This window comes from Planococcus citri, chromosome 3 (assembly GCF_950023065.1).
Source record: "Planococcus citri chromosome 3, ihPlaCitr1.1, whole genome shotgun sequence".
In the NCBI taxonomy this organism is placed as follows: Eukaryota; Metazoa; Arthropoda; class Insecta; order Hemiptera; family Pseudococcidae; genus Planococcus; species Planococcus citri.
The window spans coordinates 36,259,020-36,283,172 of NC_088679.1; the positions used below are offsets into that span (position 1 = coordinate 36,259,020).

A 24,153-nucleotide genomic window follows, 5' to 3' on the forward strand; every position below is an offset into this window, starting at 1 on the left:
TAAACTTACAGACACATATTCGAGAAAGATACACAGAATCTGAACTGCACCTGAAGCGAAAATGCGTTCTCGTTGGCATAATTTCAGCATAGTACATAAGATAACGCGGGTAATTAGACCTTTTAAAAGGGGCACGTAAACGTTGTAAATAATATTTCAGCATTTACACAACGTTTTACGTTTTGTGCCCACAGGAATTGGTACAGTACGCAGTGTACATGAGAAGACGCAACACAGCAAGTTTAATTACTTCTCGCATGTGTGTGTATGTATAGTTTTCTCAACAACCAAAAGGCAACATATATAAAATTAGTCAAGAAGTTAATTTTCGAAATTATTTAACGATGAAGTAGGCAGGCAAGTAGGTACTGTCTAACACGTAGAGCAGATGTGCTTATCACATAAACCACCATGTTAGGTAAGTTGGCAACAAACGCCAAACAAATCTACTCTCACGCATTCGTGTTGTTATGAAAAAATTAAGTAAAAAAAAAAAAATAAGAAAAATTTTCGCATCGAATCTTTTTTGAACGATTAACGAGATTAATTCGGACGGAAATCTTTCGACGTTCGCGTAAAAACCGAACAAATATTTCTCCAAATTCCCAAACGTAACTTCTTTCTTTTTTCTCAGAAATACACGTACACTCACTTTGAAAACTCTTATAACGAATTCTGCCCTTTTTGTTCTACCATCTTCTCAAATAACACGAACTCCGATGCGTACCTTCGGGAAAAATCAACAAGCGTCTTAACATATTTGCGTGTATGGAGCGAAGTGAAATACGACTTTATACTCGACGTTATGTGTACAGCATCTTTTTTCTTCTTCAAACTGATCCTGTAGATGTACGCTTTTTGTCAGTCTTCTTCGCTCTCTGTGTACAGTGCTCTGCGATTTTTACAGTCTGATGAATCGGTGACGCTGAAATCTCGACGACGAATTTCGCAGCGAAAACTTCGTTGAATATTCTCAGTTCTTCGTCATAATTTACTTTTCAATGGTTTTTACGCATTACTACTTTTTCAGCCGAATTTTCCCATCTACGCTGTCGACAACGACGACGACGTCGTCGAGTTACTAGTTTGTTTTTTCCATCCTCGTGTACATTTTTCTCATCGCAGAGCGTGGCATTATCTTACGACTTATGCCCGACTTTCGGCAAAGTTTCCATCCTTCAAATACACTTACATACAATTCATCTTACAGCATACGCAGTAAGTATTTTCAGCTTCTCAGTAGAATGAGAATGCTACTATTGGGATACAACTAGAGAGCCAACGAAGGAAAAGGCTGAAGAGACAGAAATGATTTTTATCAATATTTTATGAATTCTTTTTCTGTTTTATTCCCTCAATTGATACTTTTCACTTGCTGAAAAAGTCAGTCGGTGAGGTTTTTTTTTGGGGGGGGGGGGGGGGATCTAGATGACCATAAAATATTTTAATACACTGGAGCCAATGTTTTAGACATTATTGCCAATTCCAAAAAAACAACAAATTGAAAATTTTTCGGCTATTTTTCGATTTTTTGAAATTGGCAACACTGCATTCCAAAATACTTTCCCAGTTTCAGAAACCCTATCTTCCGAGGTCATTGCTTGATTAATGAGAAAACTTTTAGGATGAAATATTTTGAAAACACGAATTTACCCTAAAATACGTAAGATTCGTAAATTTTCAATCGCTCAATAGAGCCTGAAAATGGTTTGGTATCTTGATAGCAATGGCCTAGTCCGACGTAGTCCTGCAGAAAAAAGTTCCACAAACGAGTTTCTAGAATTTTCATGGGACAAGTTGGAACTAAAAAAATAAATGATAAATAATAAATCATATTAGAAGCAAAAAAAAATTGAAACTGAATCATCACTCACTTTGGAAAATGAGGATTTCGTCAAAAAACGATTATGTGGATTTTTAGAAAGCCAAATAAAAAGAAGGAGACAAAAACAAGAAGTCAAGCTGATGAAAATTTGCTATAAAATTCATCACCTGAAAATGTTTTTGATTTTATTCCCAAATTTTGCTACGGGAACATCTAAGAAAAAATGTATTGCTCTAAAACACAAACACTTCATTTCCACTTTTTCACAACTTACATCGTGACAAAATCGGAATAAAATGGCACAGAATAACGCCGAAATTGAAATGGAGTGCTGTTTTAGGGCATTATAATTTCCCTCCGGAATTCCAGAAGTAAAACTAGAGGAAAAAATCAAAAAGCAATTCATATTATTATGATGAAACTTCATAGCGAATTTTTATTAATTTGATTTTGTTTGCCCCCGTCTTCCAACATCCCATGAATTCAACAAAATGTTTGTAAGTAGGTGACATGTCAGAAAACAAAAAGGTCTATGCCTACCCGTAGATGAAATCATGAATACATCATGAATGAAACCGATGAGTCTAATGTGTACGACTTGATACATCCCAGCCCTGTCACACTGGAATTTCTTTGAAAAAAGTACGTATTGAGTAAGTAAATTCAGAAATCTAGAGCCGACCTAGGACAATACCTGAATGAGCTTGAGCATCAAACAAACCAATGAGAACAAAAAAATCTCAGATATTCAAGGTCCACCGTTCTTCCAAAACCATCGAATTCTCTATTGCCTCTCTCCCGATTCAAAAATATTAAATTCGCTTCGAACCGAAACTTTGGGAAGCCCATTTTTAACCAAAATGATGCTAATTCGAGAGATATAAAAAAAATCCTCATTTTGAAAATTGCGATCAACTTCTAGTACTTGGAGCTTTACAGTTCATATTATTTTTCTTTATTTCCACTGTAAAGAGGTATGTTTGCGAAATTATTTCCAATTAATGCGCGTATAATTCGGTTTTCGTGGCTTTCAATCATGATAAATGATTTCCTTTTTTATTACATTATTCTCACCTTTCGCAGGCACTTTATCAGGATAGTAGAGTAACAATGGCATACGAAGAAGGTACGCCAACTGGAGGCGGCGGTGTATATTAAAACCGCGATAATTCGTAACAAAATTCACCCTCCAGCCCTTGCCACCTTCTACACAGGTTTTTCCTTTCGGTGCGTTAAAAAATTTCATATCCTGCGTATTCGTAATGTATCAAAATACGTCTTTGTCTATTCCATCATATTTTCGCCCTCCTGCGTCCGCGTCGCGCCGACGATGCAACCAATTCACATGATTTATGAAGGTGATTTTGCATCTAAATGCGAAGCAGTAAGGTTTCGAACCTCATAAATAGAAAAATGTTTCGCCTTAACACAAAGGGGTTACACAACCTAAATCGAGTTGTTCCGTTATACATTTATTTTGCAAAAATGTTTTTTCGCCTATCCATAATCGTACGGGGAACACAGGAAAGCGCGGAACCAAGTTCGGGCAAAAATATGTTTTTTGCTTTACATGTTAATGGCGCTCACATTTTTTATTTAAATGAGAATATCCTGCTTCGGTGATGTAGTACACGTTTTTTAATAAATAGCGAGCTATTGAGAACTTACAAAAATTCACCCTATGTGCAACCTTCGTCAAATATGAATAATTTTTCTCTCGCGTTGAAAAATTTCGCAGCGAAAAAAAAATCATCGTCGTCTTTTAATACTTTGAAACTCGATTGACTGGCCAATGACGTATCGATTATTCACCTTGAATTGGAATTTAATTTGGAATTCGTTGCCCTGCTGGAAATTGGAAATACTACACAGGTATCCGACCGACGACGCGAGGCGAATCCCCTCGCTCTCTCACGAACGTTTCTGTCTTTTGAGTTTAAAAAGTCGCTTTGACTTCAACTTATGGAAATTTAAAACGATTTTTAAATGAAAAAATACCTATGCTAAAATTTGATACTTTATCGACGATAAGTGATAAGATAATTTCCGTTCGTTATTTTATTTACATGACGCGGCTTTTAGGGATTTGGTTTTTCATGATTTTTGTAGGTACCTACGTGATAAGATTATTTATATTCCGTTGTACATATACATATTTTCTTATACCTTTCTTTTTTCTTTTTAGGAAAACGTTGTTGAATTCATTTCGCATAAGTGTTTCTATATCTCGAGTATTTTTTCCTTCTTCGCCCGCGTATTTCATTTTTTCTGGTGATTTTCCTCCCATATCTATGGCTTTCTTACATTTATTTTTTGCACGCAATCTCAACCCCTCCCTCAAATCAAAATTCGCGGCGTACGCGACATGTTCGTTTTAAAAATTTATATCCGTAGATATTCGTAACGTGAAACAAATTTTACAACCATATACAAGTCAACTTTTTCAATTAATTTTAGACAGTCTTATCTTTTCGGCAGCTTATTCAAATCATGTTCGTAGAATAAGTTTATTTTTACGCGTTGGCGCCACATCTTCCAGCCATTAACGTTAGCCTTTGAAAAATCACATTCACCCAGCACTTTATCTTCACATGTTTGGAGCACCGAGGGTGGAAAAAATCACATTCAAGCTGTTATATGTATGGTCGTAGAAAATGGGAAAAAATTTTCAAACAGAATGGACATAGGCTATATAGGTAGATACAGTTCTCTAGTGAATCGAGTAGAACAATTTCATTCGCATGATAATCGTTTCTTCGTCGCGTGTAATTCTAGTAGGTATGTATCACTCCCATAACGATTCGTTCTAATAAGCCTCACCTCTTGTAAAGAAATAAAACGTAAACGAGGAAAGACACACCGCACCAGTGCTCATATTTTATAACCGTGAGGTAAAACTCGTTACCAACAAATGCGCGGCTACCAACGACCAAAAATTACTACTGCTACCGGTACAAATAAACATTGCGATAAAAAGGTCACCCTCGTTGACGACGACGATTAAAACGCGTTAAATTTAATTACCCCGAGCCTCGGCCAAACCAACTGATATCGTGTTAATAGGCGAATATTACAATTACGTCGACGTACAGCGAAACACTTGCTAAATGGCTAATTACAGTGATCGATGAAATAGCTGGAATTTCCGTCATCGAGCCCATTTACTGTACAAGTGTTGGAAATGTTGTGTTACATATGCAATTCAATCGAGTGCACATTAATTGTGAAAAGCACACAGCAGAGAAAATCGTCACAGGAAAATATATTTCTTTTATACATACTAGTTGACTGTTCAGGTCATGGAAGGAAACTGAGTTTTACACTCCACAATCAAATACAGAGGTAGTAGGTCTAGGTACCTAAATACGAGTAGGTACGTATGTAGAAAAAGCAAAATCAAAAAAACTTCTCATTTCGCTCAATTCAGGAACAACAAAAAATGCATCGCCAGATCTAGGAGCCTGTTTACAATAGCTACCTATTTACAATTATCTTATTTCCAAAACTTTCAGGCCAAGAAAATCGCCTAAAGTTTCTACAGTAGAACCTCTATTATCCGACTTCTCTATTATCCAACAAAAAAAATGCATCCAACTCCATCTGATTAACCGATCAAAAAAAGTCGGATAATGTAAAGCTGAATTTTTTTATCAAATCACTGTTTCTGCATTTTGTACTTCATACGTACTAAGATAAAAAAAAGTGCTCAATTTGCTACCTTGTACTTGTAGTTTAGGATTTGTGCTCTCATTACTTTACTGATGTAGTGTCCCTTAATTTTTTTTTCATGTTAAATTTGTTTATTTTATCAAGATGAATTCAAAAGTAAAATCTAAACATAGAGTATTTCTTTAAAAAATGCCTAAAAAAGTACTCGAGCCAAAACGTACAAGAGTAGTAGTTACTTCAATCGATCAAAAAATTGCATTCTGGAGAGAAAATGAAGGTTATTGCTGATTTTTATAGTGTTCCATCCAATACTGTCAGAGATTGGTATCAAAATAAAGGAAAATTGTTGAAGTTTGTCACTGAGAGTGCTACAAATGCAACTGATAGAAAATCCATGAAGTGTACCTGTGGTTTCATACAATCAAGCAGAGTACTGCCTACATTGGGAACAATCATTAAAGAAAAGGCTGTGATATTAGCTCAACAGTTACCTGATGAAAAGCAAAATTTCAAAGCAAGTGAAGGTTGGTTACATAGGGAAGTCGTTTTACATAGCATTCATCAGCTAAATGTAAGTGGAGAGAAAGTATCTGCAGATGAAGTAGAAGCTATATTGTACTGCAACGAATTAGCTGACTTGTATCTACCTATGATAAAGGGTATTGTATGGACCAAATTTTCAATGCTGATGAAACCGGATTGAACTACAAAATGTTACCTACCAAAATGTTGGCGGCAAAAGTAGTCTACCAGGAGCAAAAAAAGCAATGAACGTGAGACTGTTTTAACATGTGCAAATGCATAAGGATGATTTAAATTGCCCTTGTTAGTGATTGGTAAATCTGCTAAAACCTCGAGTGTTGAAGATAATGACTTTAGATCATTACCAGTTGTGTATACAGGAACCAGAAAAGCGCTTAGATGGATGCTACAATTTTTCAAAATTGGTATTTCAAAGAGTTAGCTCCAACAGGAAAATTGTTTCAAAGCAAATGATCTTTCCCAGGGGACCATCACAGCCAATAATTATGTCATTAAAAAGTGAAAATAGCATCGCAAAATTTTTGCCTCCAAATACAATAAGTCTAATTCAGCCCATGGAACAAGGTATCATTAAATCCTTCTAAAAAAATTATTGAAAAATCCTTTTTCAAGATATTTTTCTAAATTGTGATGAGAATGATGTCAATTTGACAAACTGTTTAAAAAGAATCACAACGAAGGATGTTATATTTTGGGCATTGGTTACCACAACTCTGATCATACTGCTTAGGGTAAACCCTATGAGACTGTGAAAGGTTTGTGCTAACCTATTTGTAGTAGCATTATCAAGTATACTCACCTCAACTAAATGGATTTAAAGCAAAAACCGAGGAAGAAAATAGTAAACTACTATGGTAAAATAGTAGGAAGGTAGACAAAAACAAACTTGAAAAATAATCAAAAAACTTAATCCTGGTAATTTTTTGATGTGATAGAAAATACAATGAAGTTGTTATTTAAAAACTATGTAGAAGTGGCCACCTATGACAGTTTAATTCCACTCAAGTACGTACATGTTCACTCATGACTTGAGAATTCTGGAAAAAAGAAGAGTAGATGTACCTAATCTAATACCCATGTTCCAAATCAGTTGTATGTTCCACAACCCTGGGAAAAGCATTGATTGGCATCAAGAAAGTATTTATTTTTTTCAAATCTGAAAAAAGAGAGAGCTGAATATGACAAAAAACATAAAGAAGTAAGCCATTCATCTGATGATATGGAACGTACGACTCAAAATTCCATTTAAGCACAAGGGAAATTTTGCAGCAAAGCACAATGGATCCTATAAAGTGATTAGGAAAATGAATGACTTGAATTATATGTAAAACAGCAAGAGAAGACAAGCCTGAAACAGTTCGTATTATTATTAGGTGTCTTAAAAATACATAATTTGAGACTGAAAAAAATCAAAAATTTGCTGGAAAAGTTAGTGTTAAGAGATAAATTTGCAAAGTAATTTAAGAGATTTACATTTAAAGATAATTTTTAAGCCATCTATGAGCTTGAGAGCATAGATTTAACCATTAAAAAATGTATACTTATGAAAATTATCAAGTACCTAAGATAAAATTATGAAATAATAGGTAGAAAAATACAGAAATCATCAAATTAAATGTGCCCAATATATAAACAATGCAAAGAACATTACACAGTACATAAATAGGAACGGAGATATGTGTAATAATTTGCCAAAATAAATAGCTGAGGTAGCATTCCCGTTCATAAATAAAAGAGACGAGAAGAAATTTGAAAGGTAGTAAGTACTTTCAGTAAGTAATCTCTACAAAAAATTCCTCAAATGTCAGGAACTTTCAATTTTTTTACATAATACATGTAAGATTTGAAAATCATGCAACGATTATTCAACTATAACCTCATTTTTTCTTGATGATTATTACGTACTTTTAATTAATGTAGGAAAATTCCAAAATTGTTACTTTGATCAACCGATCTAAAACTATCATTCCTTCAATGAATAATTTGCAAAACATTCTCTCACTTTACGAAAACGAATAAAAATATTTTTCGAGAGAAAATCAAACCGCAGATAAACAATGAGAAAACTAACCAAGATTACGAATATTGAATTACAAAGCTAAAAGACAATTCTCTCAACATTTACATACCAAGGTCGGTTAAGCTGTCAACGAAATGATTTTTTCGTTTGCTTTACAGATTTAGGTGTGACTTAGTACGTAGACACCTTCAAAAGAGCTCTTCGTTTTGTTCAGGCCAACAAAACGCGGACGGTTTGTTAAGTGATACGTGAGCACAATGAAAAACGTTCAGTCCCTTGTTTCTATTTTTCAGCAGCGGCGTTTTCCTTACTCGAAAGCTTGCCACAATTTCGTATGCAATACCACATTATCCAAAGTTTTTAACGTTTTTACTTCGCTTTGTATAGTACCTACATATAACCGCAAACGTTATGAAAATTATTTTTACCAGCAGGTACAGGTGATCCAACACATAAAAACGAAATCGTAATAAGCATTACTGGAAAATCCCTCGGATTTTCTGCTACTTAAAAATAAAGACTCGAAACAAAAAGGAATCCTTTATAATGAAAAAACACAAAGGATTAATTGGGATATACCTGCCAAGTTTTTCTATACCATTTCTCAACTCCTTTTTCTATGGCAACATTTTAAAAATATTGAAAAATTTTCAAAATTACCCGTATATTTTCTTTTACCTACTTTTAGGGGTGTATCTTTTTAATAATTTTCACTTGGTCAGTCTCATTCACCATTCTTTTCCTTTACTTAATTACAACCCGAATACAACCCCAAACAGGCAATTACACGCTGACGGCGATTCAAAAACAGACCAATTCGTATTTCCATGTCTCTTGTCGCGTACGTTCCACTTTTGTTGTGCGAAAAACTAAAAAATTTTTCACGGCAAGTAGTTAATTTTTTATGCTTTTAGAAAGTATTCAAGTATAATAAAAACTTGGTAAAAAAGTTTCGGTGCCGTAAAACGTGAAAAATTAATTAAAACTTTTCCATTAAAAAAAAAAGGAAGAAAAAGCGGTTTAAGATTATCCAGTTTACAAGTATTCGCATTCAACTTTTTTTTGTCTAGGTCTAACCTTTGTAATAAACTTTATAGTAATTCGCTGTTATGATGGTTCTAAACCGTCGACAGCCAAGTACACATATCAAGTGTGTTCTGTATTTCTTACTTTTTTTTTTTTGAATTTTTTTCACTTTTTTCGATCTTTTACTAATTTTTTTTGAAACGATATTTTTTTTCAAAATTGTATAAATTTGAACGTCCATGCTCGCTCGGCATATCGATCATAAGTAGGTATTAAGTTAATTACAATTTTATAGTCTCTTGTTTTTTTTCTTTTTTTCTGAATTTTTTCTTTCTTCGTTCATTTAAAAATTTACTTGCCTAATTTTCTAACATTTTTTTCTGTTACATAAATTTAGGATGGTGAAAATTTCAATGTTTATGTTGGGCAAATTTTTCCTTGAATTTAAATTTTTTAGACTCCCCTTTTCCTCTTTTTTTTTTTGAGGAACAATTTATTAACTCCCATCATTTTTTTTTCCAATAATCTTAATTTCAAGTTACGAAAACGGAAATTTATGTATCTAATTGTATAAAATTCTCTATTCACCAAATCAATTGAAAAGATCGGATCTCAGGCAAATTTGAGTTGCATATTGATGTTCGAATGTTTTTTTTTCTTTTTTCATTTCTAATATTTTTTAATGCTATTTTTATTACTATTCATTTTCAATTTTTTTTAACAATTTTTTCTAGTTTTTTTCACTTTTCAACGTTTTAATACTTTTTCATTTCAGATTTTTTTACATGCAATTTTTTTTGGGCGAAGACCTCTAAAAAAAAGTTGAGATTCATAAACAGAACCGTAAAAATAGTTCTAAGCCCTGAAGCATTTATAGAGAAATTACTAAAAGTAATATTTGAAAATGGATTTGTCAAAAAACCCACAGAAAAACGCATTTCAAATGTATGGCATAATCTTGCTTCAAAAATGCACAAATTATTGAAATACCGACCAAACCTGATTACGCAACATGCTCATAAAATTATGCATATTCGGGTTCAATCACCCTTACCATTATTTCACATATTCTAATTGATATATTCAAGTAAGGTATTTACAGCTGATGTGAAAAAAATACACCATACTTCGTCTTGCTACAATCTGCCTTCCTAGCGCAGGTACGCTGAACCAGTAGGCAAAGAGCAAAAGACAGAACAACTCGCATATTACACTGTGTGATAGATGATAAAATTCAATTGAGCTTGAAAGAAATGTGATAAATGGCAACAGCGTCTTCTCTAAATGCATATTACGATTAAATCAAGTATTCATAGCTAGACAAACATGTCCAGTAGGCAAGTGACAACGTAGAATGAAAAATATTCTTAGATATTCTCCATAATATATTACACCAGTAGACTGCATAGGTCGATGACAAACGTGTATTTTCAGAAACTACTTGAAGTAATTTCTCAAATGCAATAAACTATATAGGAAATGGAAATGATAAATTCGCATGAAAAAATTTTCTACAGAACACCCATCAAATGCAAATCACGATATCATCACATATGCAACTCAAACTCGCAAAGATGGTTACCTACTTCCAATAATGAAAAAAATTGATGCAAAAATTTCAAAAATAAGCACGAAGAGTCAGTCATTGACAGTTTATAATCACAACAAAATTTACAGTAAAATCGAAATGCAGAACGATGGACATGGATTTCATCAAAACAATTTTCTAGAAATGAAACCAAAAACAGACCAATCTGCACACAAATATCAATCATTTAATACTCGTCTAGAGGAATAATTTTCATAATAAAAGATGGTTCATAATAATAGGTCGTTTTCGAAACGTGTAAAATTTAACAAATCAATTAACAAGCCGTTTTGTTTAAATGTCGAGTAAACACAGAAATCGTTAAGGGTTGTTTTTAAATTCTCGTCAAATAGTGGAAAAGTTTGATTTTTAGCGAACGCTCGAAGCATACGAATTTCGGAGGAAATGCTCGAGCGCGGTAATTTCAAAGGAAAATAATTTAATGAAAATAATAATAACAATAATAAATGAAGTAAAACTTTTCTCGTAAACTAATTATAGAAAAGTAACAAATGACAGAAACAAAATCGTATTTATAATTTCGAAGAAAAACTTGGGAATTCATGAATTTGCAATGCTAATCAAGAATGTTTGCTATTTTTCATATTTTAATATTTTAACGACGTCATAGAAAATTCGATGACTTTTTGCATGTGTACGCGAGCGCGAAGGGAGATGCGCGGGGTGGATCATTTTTGCGCGAGTGAAATTTGTTCGCCGCGCCAAAGCGTGGTAAATAGAAAAATGCAAATAAACCGCGAACAAGGAAATTTTAAACAAAGATATTTTAAGTTGTTTACGTTTATTAAATAGTAAAGATGACGGGGGTTTAATGTTTATGAAAATTATACCAGCGAAATGTACCAATTGAGAGTTACTTCACGTACGTATATTTTTTCCTTGCTGGATGAAAGTTTTTGCTCTAATAGATTTAGATAATGCGGTTGTACTTGTATTTTTCATTTTTTTTTTGTGTTTTGAATGCGCTGTGAATTTTTTTATAAGAGAATATGAACTGGTTATTCTTATATGTTTTGGTTGAATCGAAGAGAACCTACTTAAGAGAAAAAGTTCGCCATCTTCGTACATGGATTGGATATCTTCTATAGTGGTAGTTTTTGAAAAACTCAAATTTCCTAACAAGAAACAAGGCGTGAAATCGAACATAGAACGTATCTAAAGTTGGGCTTTTGGTGAAATTAGATTAATTCAAGCTGTTGCCGTCGTATAGACCATGTAAACAGACCAGTTCGCTAATTTTTGTATACAAACGTATAGCGCGCCAATAAAAGCACGAATGAACTAATACGAAAAAACTATATACACTTTGGATAGTTTGACGTGCCCATTTAACTCGCTACGGTTTTAGTTCCCACGAGATTTGTACTTTTTCAAACAACTTTTGATTTTTAAATGAAACTCGCTTCTTTCCTTTGTTACTTTTTTTTTCCTCGCAAATTTGTTCGAAAAATAGTTCGAGTTGAGTTCGACGTATGTAGGTAATAACCGTGTGTCCGTTTTTCGGTGTTAAATTAATTAATTCGCTGAACGTATTCAACTTTGAAATTTTCATCGTTTTGATGATATTTCTAATTGCTTTGTACGTGATTTTGAGAATTTTTCAGAGTTTTATTAATTTGAAAATTGACAAGTTCGAGCGAGGAAAACACAAAAGTGCTCAAGGTAGACTAACTGTTGAAAATTTATTGGAGGATTTGTCAGATAACTTGGTATATTTCACCTAACAAGGGAACCTTTTGAGGTGTCCGCCTCTAATTTGAACGGAACTGCGATTTCTGGAAAATGCATAATCTAAAACCCCCCAAAAAAAACAAATTTTCAGCTGCTCAATTTCATTTTTAAATTTTTGGCTAACGTTTAAAAATTCAAATTTCACTGTTTTTGGTGATTTATGCTTTCTTGAAAAAAAGTACGTTCTTGATCAGTAAAAATGATCAAAATAAATCCTAAAACTGATATTAATTCCTCAAAATCCAAATTTCACCTTTTCTAGATATTCTGGAGCCTCCAGCGCGATTTTCAATTTCTCCAGAAAATCGAGTTGTGTGCTACACTCGACCTGTTTAACGAGTTTATTATCCACATTTGAGCCAATTTTGGGAAGGACACCTGAAGAATGGATTTTTCACCAGTTTTTTTATAATAAAAATTTCCCGTTTGCGAGGAAATTTTCAAAATTTGCGCGAATCGCTGTATTTCGTCCAGAACTAACCCCCCTTCCCCCAAGAGCGAATTTCGTCATTGTGCAAATTCTTCAAAATCAAAAAATATGAAAATGAGATTAAAGTGATCCCCTTTCCCTTTAAAAAGAAACCAGACCCGCACTCCAATTTCAAATCAATGTTCCAACAAGAAAAAATTGTCACCAAGGACCAAACACGCATATTTGAAGGTAAACACAGGGTGACTACAGGATTAGTTGGCGTGACAAAAAAAAACCAACCGCCAGAAAATTACTAGTAAACGAGACCGGGTATAAGTTTTTGTCGAGTACGAGCAATAAATAACGTCGCATACATCGGTAATGCTAATATGATTTATAGCGACATTTTTTTTTAGCAATTTTTACGGGGTTTTTCTTTTTACTTTCTTACATATATATGAGAAAAACGACGACGGTACGCACACTGAACAGCGCTTAGGTGTAATAAACACAACGACACAATTCGTTAAGCCGTTTTTAAAAACATTTGCGAAAATATACGAAGAAAAACAAGTGGCACTGCGTCGAGTTATGGTTATTCTGTTTCGATGTGACACTGCACACAAAGTTTTCAGCACAGCGGTTACGTAACCATGAAAAGTACGCGCGTTTCTAGCTAAATAATGACAAACGACGAGTTTTAACAGTGTGCAATCCTGCGGTCCGATGTTTTCACGAAAATTACTATTTATGAGTGAAACAACCAGAGTATTTGTGTGATTTTTTTATCATCATAAAACTAAAGACCTGTTGACGGTCAAGATATCGTCGGAAGACCTTGCGAGATATACTTTTCTCCACTTTGATAAATTAGAACGCCGAGTTGTGTTCGTTCTCATAGTGGTTACTTTGAAGACGTTGAAAATTTAAATCTCTTCTTAAAACCATAAGGTCAAACTTTCTCAACAACTTTTGTCTAATTTGCAAAATGAGTCGTAGTAAGAATCTACAGGCTTCCTTCGCAGAAGAATTCACAAGGGCCGTATGTTACACATCAGCAAAGAAATTCAGGAACCAATAAAATTTCAAATTTGGGAGGAAAAAATTCGAAATTTAATTTTATCATAATAAAAACCTAAACTGTGACACGTAACAAATTTTCAACCTCCTCCCCCCCCCCCCCAAAAAAACCATTGGCAGCGAGGTCGAGTTGTACTAGACAGTAATTCAATTACTCGATCAGACAAGCAGATCGATCCTTCAATCTTCAATTTTTTTCTGCTTTGTTGAAGGATAGGTAGAGGTACTCAAAAAATGTTCAAAACGAGAAACTTCCAAAATGAAGTGAAAAAGTAATATGTACTCGTATATTTTAATGAAACAAGCGAATAACAGAAATCCGTTGCGGAGAAAAACGGTCTTATTAAAACGCTCTACAATAACTCGGAGATACGATGCGATGCATTTAGAAAATCCAACCGTTTTCCGGCGATGAGAAGCCTGTTTGTGAATTATTAAAACTTTTAGTTTGCAACTTTGGCGACGCAACGAATGATTCGCTAGATGCACTCTGATACACACGCGAGCTAGCAAACTGCCACTCAAAGCTTTTCATCCAGTTTTTCGCACTTGGTTCGCCATAGTCTGGTACGCGCGTTTTTCTTTCGTATACAGAGAAGGCGGCAGTGGAGGAAAAAAACGAGACTTATATGGTAGAAAAACGTTAACTATTCGCGAACAAATTCGAACTAGGAGAGAAATACGTTAAAAGTTACGAATACTCGAGAAAGTTGCAAGAAACATAATTTAGTTTTTAGAGAGAATTTTTCTGCGCGAATATATCGTGACAGGCGATATTGTTTTTCACTGTATGGCAAAAGATACGTAGTTTCATAATTTTACTGTTTACTTAAAAAAGAAAAACATTTAAAAGGGAAGTTGAGCGAAATTTTTCCAACTGTCTTGTTGACTACATGACTGTAATTCTTGAAAAGTATCAGTAACCATTCATTCTGGTTGAGAAATCGCGTATATAAAAACAATATACGCGAGTGAAATAATATCGTCGTTGGATTTTAATACTCGAGTACGACGTATTTCTCGAGGAACGAGAAAAATGGAAAACTTTTTAGATTATGGTCGAAAAGATGATCTTTGATTTGTTCCTAAATTCCTACTTAATTAACCAAGGCCTGAATATAATGATTCATAGTACTTTTAAACGGTCTCACTACTAACATTAATCTCGGACGTAAGAAATCGGTGAGAAAAATATTAAAAAATGATAGGAAAAAACACCAATCTCCATCACACATTTTTCAAACGTTGATAATAAGTCAGAAAAAAAAGAAGCCACAACACTTCACAAGATACTCATACATCATGATCTTATCATCAGTTTAAATTCATTCGATCATAGTAGGAGGTCTTCAAACCGAGATTATAATTTTGGTTAATTTTTTAATTTCTTTAATACTTCTAAATCAATTAACGCATCAAAAAGACTGGACCATCGATCCATCAAGCCATGCTTTATCTTGGATCACCCAGTTAATGAAAATTTCACAATATAATACCCTCGTAATGATGTTAAACAAGTTTCGAGTAGGCCTATCAACCTTTTCATTAATTCGATATTTTTACTTTCTATATCCAATCAAGTACCTATCACATAAATCGAACCACTACAAACGAATTTCAATACCCCAAGGTTATGCAAAACGACTCGTGGTGAAATGTAGAGGAAAAGTGAAAAGAGGGTATTGGCAAAGACTTCACCAATCGATTTCCAAAGCCAAAGGGATGATGATAGAAACAGTATTGATATCAAACGAGAAACGTGGAAAGACAAACGGTTTCGTTATTTGGGCATCAATATTCGAGTGTAGCCTGTGATTAAGGCGCGAATGATTTATGGGCAACGATCCCCCATAAACAATGGACATCTTTCCTATGCACTAATTATCGCGTAGACAGGCAATAAATGAACATTTCATTGCGCTACGCCTGTCTTTCGCGCCTTCACTACGGTAGATAATTAACGCACGTCGACGACGTTTTTTCCTGCAAACTAATTTAAGATAGGTACCTAGCGAATAAAAAATTAAAATTAATAACGATACCGAAATCTTCAGTCTATGCCCAGTCCACGGAGATGAACGAATCAAGTTACATTAAAATAGGTACGTAAAAATACGAAAGCTACAAAAAAACAAACGACTAGTTTCACGAAGGCAAAATTGGCGGAACACATTCAACGTTGTAAAGGAACGCGTCGCGGTATGATGAAATAATACTTATATTTCCATAACGGATGCGATGGCCGCTGAAGTTAGCCAGCAGAATTTGCTGATGGCAGCAAAAACTCCCATCGAACCATACCATACACTGTGGCGTGATCGTTTTAGGGCCGTGTGCACATCCGGTTGAAGCGGCTATGCTAAGCGTTGAATTACTACAACGATGATACGATTTTTGCTAAGTAGGTAAAATTCAACGATGGAAATGCGACATACACTACAGTAAGATCCATGATCCACGTAGAAGCAATAAAGTAAATGGTATTTTGCAATGTCTTTGTAAAATGTCTTTTGGTTGTAGTGAGGAAAAAATTATATGCAGGGGAGAAGCTAGAAACGTCCTACACCTTCCCCTCAGAATCTCATCGACGATTTTTTCTGTACAGTAAGTGTATTGGCTTGGCTTCCAAGAAATGAATCATTCATTCATTCGATAGAATTCATCTTTCTAATTTTTACTCGAAATGAACGAACATTGCATTTTACTTGCTGCTAGGGACTTTTACACAAATATACCCTACAATTTTTCAACACTTCACTTCCTGGTAAGATTATTTGTTTTCCTTAAAAATTAACTTTCCCTTCGAATTGAAGGCCCTTTCACAGTTTTCATCCCGAGAATCAATTTTAGGACACTAAAGATATCGAAAAAGTGATCAACATTCAAACTTTTTCAGGAGCAATAAACGTATGCTTGATTTCATTACCAACATCTAGGTATGTGAAAATGTGGCATTCTGTTTGATCTCAGGTTACTCAATGGAGAGGGTGAGAGGGCGGAGGGGGAGGAGTAAAATACCTCATTTTCTAAACCTGCATCTTGAAGCACTTCAAGTGCAAAGAAATTTTGGCCATTTTTTGGCCATTTTTTGGCCAAATTGTGTCATAACATTCGCAAATAGCGCATGAAGGGATTGAAGGGCCAACAAAACTAATCCATCTTAGGCACCACGAATTGAATGAATGAAAGCTTGTTTTTGAAATAAGTATGATTTTCACAATTATAGGCTCGGTGAATTCAAGGATTTCGAAATTACTCGATCGTACGCGAATCTACAAATGTCAAATAAGAATACTGATACGCTATGAAAAGAATTTTTAGGTAGGTAGGTAACTAGGTATATTAAAGGAAGGGAATGAGTCAGGTTTAAAATATGAAGGCAAAAGACGTGATGAAATTGAGAGTTTTGCTGATACGAGTTTAGGCAACTGTAGTAAAGGTTAAAACATTCAACCAACGAAATTTTGAGATTGTTCAGTGACGTGTTTTCAAATCGTCGACTAAGGCTAACAAGGGAACCTCTTGAGGTGTCACATTCCGATTTGAACGGGACCGCGATTTTTGAAAAGAGCATAGTCTAAAACCCCCAAAACCAAATTTTCAGCTGCCCAAGTTCATTTTTCGATTTTTGGCGAACGTTTGAAAATTCAAAATTGACTGTTTATGGCGATTTATGCTTTTTTTTTGAAAGTACGTACTTGATCCGTAAAAAGGGGCAAATCAAGTCCAAAAACTAATATTAACTACCCAAATCGAAATTTTACCACTTCCAGCCGTTCTGGAGCCTCCAGCGCGATTTTTAAATTTCTCCAGAATTTTGAATTTGCTCCAGAAGGCGTTGATATTAAGTTGGGCAGCTAAAAATCGAGTTGTGTATTATACTTCATATGTTTAACGCGTTTATCCAGATTTGAGCCGATTTTGAGAGTGACACCTCAAAAGTGTGGTTTTTTGGCCAGCTTTTTTCAAAATTGAAAAATCAAAAAAATCAAAAGTTTACCGTTTGTAAGGTGGATAAACTCGTTAAACAGGTGGAATATAATACATGAATCGATTTTTAGCTGCCCAACTTGACATTCACACCTTCTGAAGCAAATTCAAAATTCTGGAGAAATTGAAAAATCGCGCTGGAGGCTCCAGAACGGCTGGAAATGGTGAAATTTTGATTTGAGGGGGGTAGTTTTGGATAAAATACAGCGATTCGCGCGAATTTCACAAATTTCTACGCAAACGGGCTTCTGATTAGGTAATAACGACAGGCTAGACAATCTGAAAATGCTCTTGAAAATTTTGAAATCCCAAAACCCATCTCATAGCGGTTTAATTTGGACAGTTTTTTCACTGGTATTTTTGTAAGCAGTTTTCCTAATGAAGGATGAATTTTATGTGGTCAACAACTTCTTAAAAAGCAAAATGTCTTGTTTAACAACTACCCCTTGTTTACAATTACCCACATCGACCTTAATCAACCTGAAACTTGACACAAAATACATTGAATAAGACATGGAATTTATGAAAAATTCGCCACCCCAACGTTGGATCTAATCAGAGAGGCTAGGATGACTTTCTACATAGGTACACAGGAGTACTTACAATTCACATGTGAGAAACATGAAAGAGGCAAAACTCGCTCATTAGAAAAAAAGGCAACAACTCTCAACGAACAATAAATTCGTACCAGCCAGGTTTCTAAACATACGTAATTCAATTTCTCAACACATTTCAATTTCTAACCAACCGCTTTGGTTTCTCATTCGAATACCCACAAAGCGGCCGAAAATCCGATAATAATATCCGGCAGCACCTTACACGACGTTTTTATTGCTCCAAATCGTAATTCAACTAATAATTACGGATTAGCGGTTGGTAGACTTGTTAAGAAACGCAGTCGCTTCAGGGTACCGGATACCTGCGGTCTCTCGAAGCGCCTTTTTTTTCCTCGCTCGTAATTTTAATTGTTATCAAAGTGATTTTTTTCTTATTCTCAATTAGACCAAGGGTGATACGGAAACTAGGAATACAAGCAAGCATCTCTCGAACCGGTTTCAAATCCAAAACATTTCTAATACATTGGTATTAAAATAACACTTCTAATACAATACGATCTTAACGTGTTAAAATCGTCGTCTAATAATTCAACATAATACAGATTCACCTAGGTAGTACGTACGTACATGTCTAAAGGAGAATACCACCGATCGAATTCTTTTACCGCCCCTAAAACGCGTATAAATGTAAACATTACACCTGCGTGAATGTTTAAACTAGGTATATAATTATTCAAAACTGGGGACCTTGAACTTGTGATGGAAAATACACTGACACCTATTTACCAAGTACTTATGCTTGTACAACTGTACGGGGATAATTTACATAATATATTCGAGTGTCTGTATCTTGAGATCGGTTTACGTGTATCGTGCTACTGATCGATATAAGAACAATAAATTATTAAATTTTTCGACGAATTAGCCGGTTGAACCGCAGACGAAATACGTGCAATTCGAGTCACGTCAAAGTAACTCGAAATTGGCGAGTAATTAATACGTTTCACTTTGAAGTTGGCTACTTAGATATGATAATAACTATATCGGCGAAAACGAGAAAAGGTTCAACGCAACGAGCGACGACGTCTGCAGTTGTTTCTTTTTTCACTGGAAACCGAGCTGTATAAAAACACCACACCGTTGTAAAGAGCATACTTAAACCAAGGCTGGAAACTCGTTTCGTACTTAATTTTCTTACCGCGAAAACAAGCATTAGCAAATTCTGCAGGCGAAATCAAGTCAAAATCGTTTTACCTACTTGTAGTTAGGTACAAGAGCATCGAGGTGTTTTCGGCTCGTCGCTCGTAACAAAACGTGAAAACGCCCGAAAATTAAACTCCCTTTAAATATCGTTATAACCCTACACGCTTCCATAATATCCGACTAAATCCCTTGAGAAATGTCCGTAACCCACGATGAGATATTCTCGACTCGCGCTGCTCGCTGCGTTTATCTCAACACTTAAAACGAGAATGAGCAATTTTTCAGTTTTACTTACACTACACTCTCTCTTATATTTTCCACCTAACGGCTTACTCGCTACTACGTGCTGCCACGTAACTGTAGATAACGACTGCGTAAACGTCTATAAGTTGTCCTTTCGCGCCAAAAACATGCATACGAGAAACGACGTCGAGATGAAAAGAGCCAACGAAAAGGGCACAGTGCGGGGGCTCCAAGAAACGCGCCAATGTACAAATTATATTTCCCTAATGTTATCCGTTTTTTTCACTTAAACTTTCCTGCAAATCCTTCTAATTTGCGAGCTTATATCGACAAATACCCGGTGATTCATTGTAATAACCATCGTCGACTTAACCATTACCTTGTTTCGTGTTGATGGCCTGAAATTCACCTTACGTACACGCGAGCTACCTAAAAGAAATTCTCGATTCGATGGAAAGAGAAAAAAAACGCCAGATCGTTTCAAAAATCGTAACCGAAGCAATTTTCAAAAAAAAAAAAATCCAACATTCGTAATCAGCATCTTCAGCTTAACGAATAAAAAACAATAAAACGTTCGCTAATCCGCGAATCAAGATTGATCGTAGCAATGCTTCGCATTTAAATAAGCTTCGGCGTGAATTTTCGTACACAAGTTGAAAAACTGACAAAGTCGAATGAGCTATTTCGTGACTGGTAGGCGAAGTAGGGTGAAAAAAATTCATTTTTACGAAAATATTAAATTTCGACTTTGAAAAACTATCAACGGGACCTGGAACTTGAGCGCAGTTTGGGCGACAAAAATAGAAGGGAAAAAAATCATTTGTACATATAACTCGCAGCTGAAGAAAAAGCGTAAAAAAATTCGCAAAGTATTAGCGGAACGAATTACATCATAAAGACTTTTTAATCCAGTTTTCTTTATCTTTTCAACTCATTTTTATATATTTTTATTTTTGCTTTGCTTTCACATTAATACGGTAGACAGGCGCAGCTACATTTACAAAGTTAACTTCATGGTATCGAAAAAGTTTTTTCATTTTCATTATTTCTCCCTTCATCATTTTTTCTCTCTTCTTTTTCCTATTCTTTCTTCCTGAGGAGTATTTTTTTCTTTCGTAGTTATTCTTCTTCGTGATTTTTTTTTTCAGGCAACGGAAACGAGCAACAATACCATTTTTTAAGTTAAAAGTATTCTTTAAAGTCTTCTTAAAGGGGTATTCCTTTAAAATAAAATTACGCCCAACAAAATACCACCGAAACAATTTCCAATTTGGTTTTCTATTTTCGAGATACTTACGCGGTGCATTCTCTTCTTCCATTCTTTGCTAAGTGAGCCTTGCTTGTATTTTTCCTGTCAAAGGAAATACTTCGATGGTACAATTTATATCTGATTTAGTGATACTTCAGTTTCTCGTATTGACACCGGAACGAGTACTTATGCTAGTACAAACTTATACAAAGTCGATCAGAAATTTTTAAAAGCACCCTAACTGTTTATATTATCTGACCCGGATATATTTATGCAAAACAGCAGCGAAATGTACTCGTAGCAACAAAGGGAATTTAAATGTTTATATAAAGGCAATTCGAAGAAGAATGCGGGCTGTGCTTCGGTATAGAAGTTTTTTTAAACAAAAAAATAAGAAAACTGGAACAACTTTATTAGTAGATAAATAAGGGTCGAAAAGTGGAATTTATTAGGAAGCCTTAAACATCACCTTCGAGGAGTTAGAAAGGGGTATTTTAGCAGAAGTATGTATAGGTAGGTAGAGTGGTGAGTAACGAGCAAAATTGATCTTCTAAACAGAAGTGAAAACGATGGGGCGTAGAGGCGTAACATTCAACAAGATTTTAAAAGCATCAATTTCCACTTTTCTATACTTTATCCCTCTTCATAACTTCCTTGTTTTAAAAAGCCAATGAGAAAGTATTCAAAAATTCGGCTCAAATACTGAATTATGGCGAATGGTCTTTTAAAGCAAAAATTGTACTTCCGAAACGATAACGAACAAAATATGGAATTTATGAAAAATTTCAAAGCAGACAAATTGAGAGAATATTTCAATTCATGCCTTTGAAGAAGGTATAGGAGACAATGGAAAACGCAAACAAAATTTCAATTCCTAACACGGAATCTTTGAGGTAGCTATTTAGTTTATTCTACTCGATGAAGCTGCGTTATTCTTCCGAAACTGGAATACATCTCGATTAGTAAATTGATTCGAGATTTATTTCTCGATGAAACGTATCTTTTTTTCATCCATATAGGTGTTGGCTTTATTTATGGTTTTTTAATACTATAAGTGGTTATAAATTTGTGGGTAAAAAACAAAATAAATTCAACCATTTTGGAACATTTCCAGTATCAATGTGAAAAAGGACGTGAATAATCGAGCCTCGAAATAAAGTGAAGTACTTCAGGTTGAACGAAGACAAAAAAGAAGCTAAGAAACTATTTTTATAGGCGTGGGTTTGGAAACATTATAAGTTCCAAAAATTCAGATTTTCTCAACACCGATGACCCCAAGCCAATGAAAATAGATGTTCACGAGTTATCTCAATCAGGGTGTCGCTGTCCATCATTTTTGGCAAGTCATTTTCCCTTTATGAGGATGATTTCTCGTCATTCAAACGACTGGAAAATACCTCTGAGAAAATTCCCAGAAATTTTCACCCTTAAGCAACAACATATCTAGTACCTGGGTAATTCTCAAAAAAAAGGTCAATTTTGATGTGCATAATTTTGAAAAACAAAAATCATTTTTTTGGAAAATTTCGAATGGGGATCATTTGTATAGGTGTCCCAGATCCCTTTTCTAGTGTTGACTCAATTCAATCTGCCCATAAAACTGTCAGATATTACGTAGCTGAAGAATATTTTTCTAATAGAAGGCTTTGACAAACAGCTCTCATGGCTATACCTGCGGCAAATTTCAAAAGAATGGACTGAGCAATGATCTTTTTAGCTAATAGATTTAAGATGTACATAGGTAGATTTAGAATTACTTTAACCTCCCTTACCCCTCCGCCACCCGGCAGAAGAGTATTCATCCGCGATCCATGGTCATCATGGACATAAAATAATTGTTCTTTTCTGACAAACAGAACTATTAAACTGCTTTATTGCCAAAATTCTCTCGATTTCGATTGTAATAAAATCTTTTTGAAAATTATTTATCCATTTAGAAGACTCTCCAGTCTCTCTTCTTCAACTCTTTTCGATAAACAAAGTAATTAATTTCAAGGACAACACATCCGTTGAAACCATTTTTGCAATAGATACTCATAGAATTCGTCCTTGTGAATCTATAAATCTTATTTTTTATCCTCTAACCAAGGCCAAGTTAACCATAAAAACTCCAATTCACATGGCGCAAATTTTAGCCAAAAGATGCCGAAATTACTCTATAAAAATTTCAAAATTATTCAAGGCTCTTCTTCTCGCATTTGGCTATAAAATCTATTTTGTTAACCTTCATCCAAGGCTAAAATCGTAAATTCCAGCTAAAAAACAAAGCTATAAAATTCATCTTTCCCATTCATTTTAGTATAATAAAATCTATTTTTTATAAATTCTATAGATCATTAAAACTCAGTGGATGTAATAAAAAATTGCCCTTGAAAAACCTAACAAACAACTTCAAGGACCATCCTACCCATCCTTAAGATAGGTACCTAAATTCACTCTTTTTTACAAATTTCCGATCTCTATTCTTCTTGAAAATTTAAACAGTGTAATAAAAGTTGTTTGTCAGAAAACACAGCAGTTATTTTGGAGGACATTTTAGCCATAAAATCCGTTCATTGTCAAATAACATCTTTGACCATTGCCGACAACATCCGGCAAGAGGCTACAATAAGGAGTTCCAGCAACTTTCCAAGGTTTTCAACTTGAACTTGTTGGTCAAGTTCAGCATATGTTTGGAAGGTCAACCATCAAGACCTCTCCAGCACTCAGCTTCACTGGAAGTTACAACTTTAGTATCGTGACTTCTTTCGTGTGATTAACATCTCAGCTTTTTGCGACTTCGCGAGTGAATGTGAACATGTTTGATACACGCATCTGTACTAGGTAAAACTGCACAGATTTGAAATTATGAAATTCGTTATCGTGATTCCTTTTTAATTTGTCCGAGTGAAATATTACGATTCTTATTTTATTCAAAATCAGTATCAAATCTGAACCTATTGATGATACCTGGGTGATAGTTTCCGCATCCCCAGACAAGGATAATTCCAACTCAT

General features: G+C 34.6%; 1 protein-coding gene across 3 annotated transcripts in view; it reads right to left on the bottom strand.

Moving 5' to 3' along the window:
• The window catches only part of LOC135839718 (hemicentin-1-like), a 348,326-nt gene that overhangs the window by 275,190 nt on the left and 48,983 nt on the right, over positions 1–24,153 (bottom strand). For 2 of the 3 annotated variants that reach the window (XM_065355878.1, XM_065355873.1), the window contains exon 1: positions 15,958–16,115. The exons of the other annotated variant lie outside the window; for it this stretch is intronic. The gene's annotated coding sequence lies outside the window, so the exon portion shown is untranslated. Of the gene's footprint in view, positions 1–15,957; positions 16,116–24,153 lie in introns of those variants that run through there. 3 annotated transcript variants of the gene reach the window in all.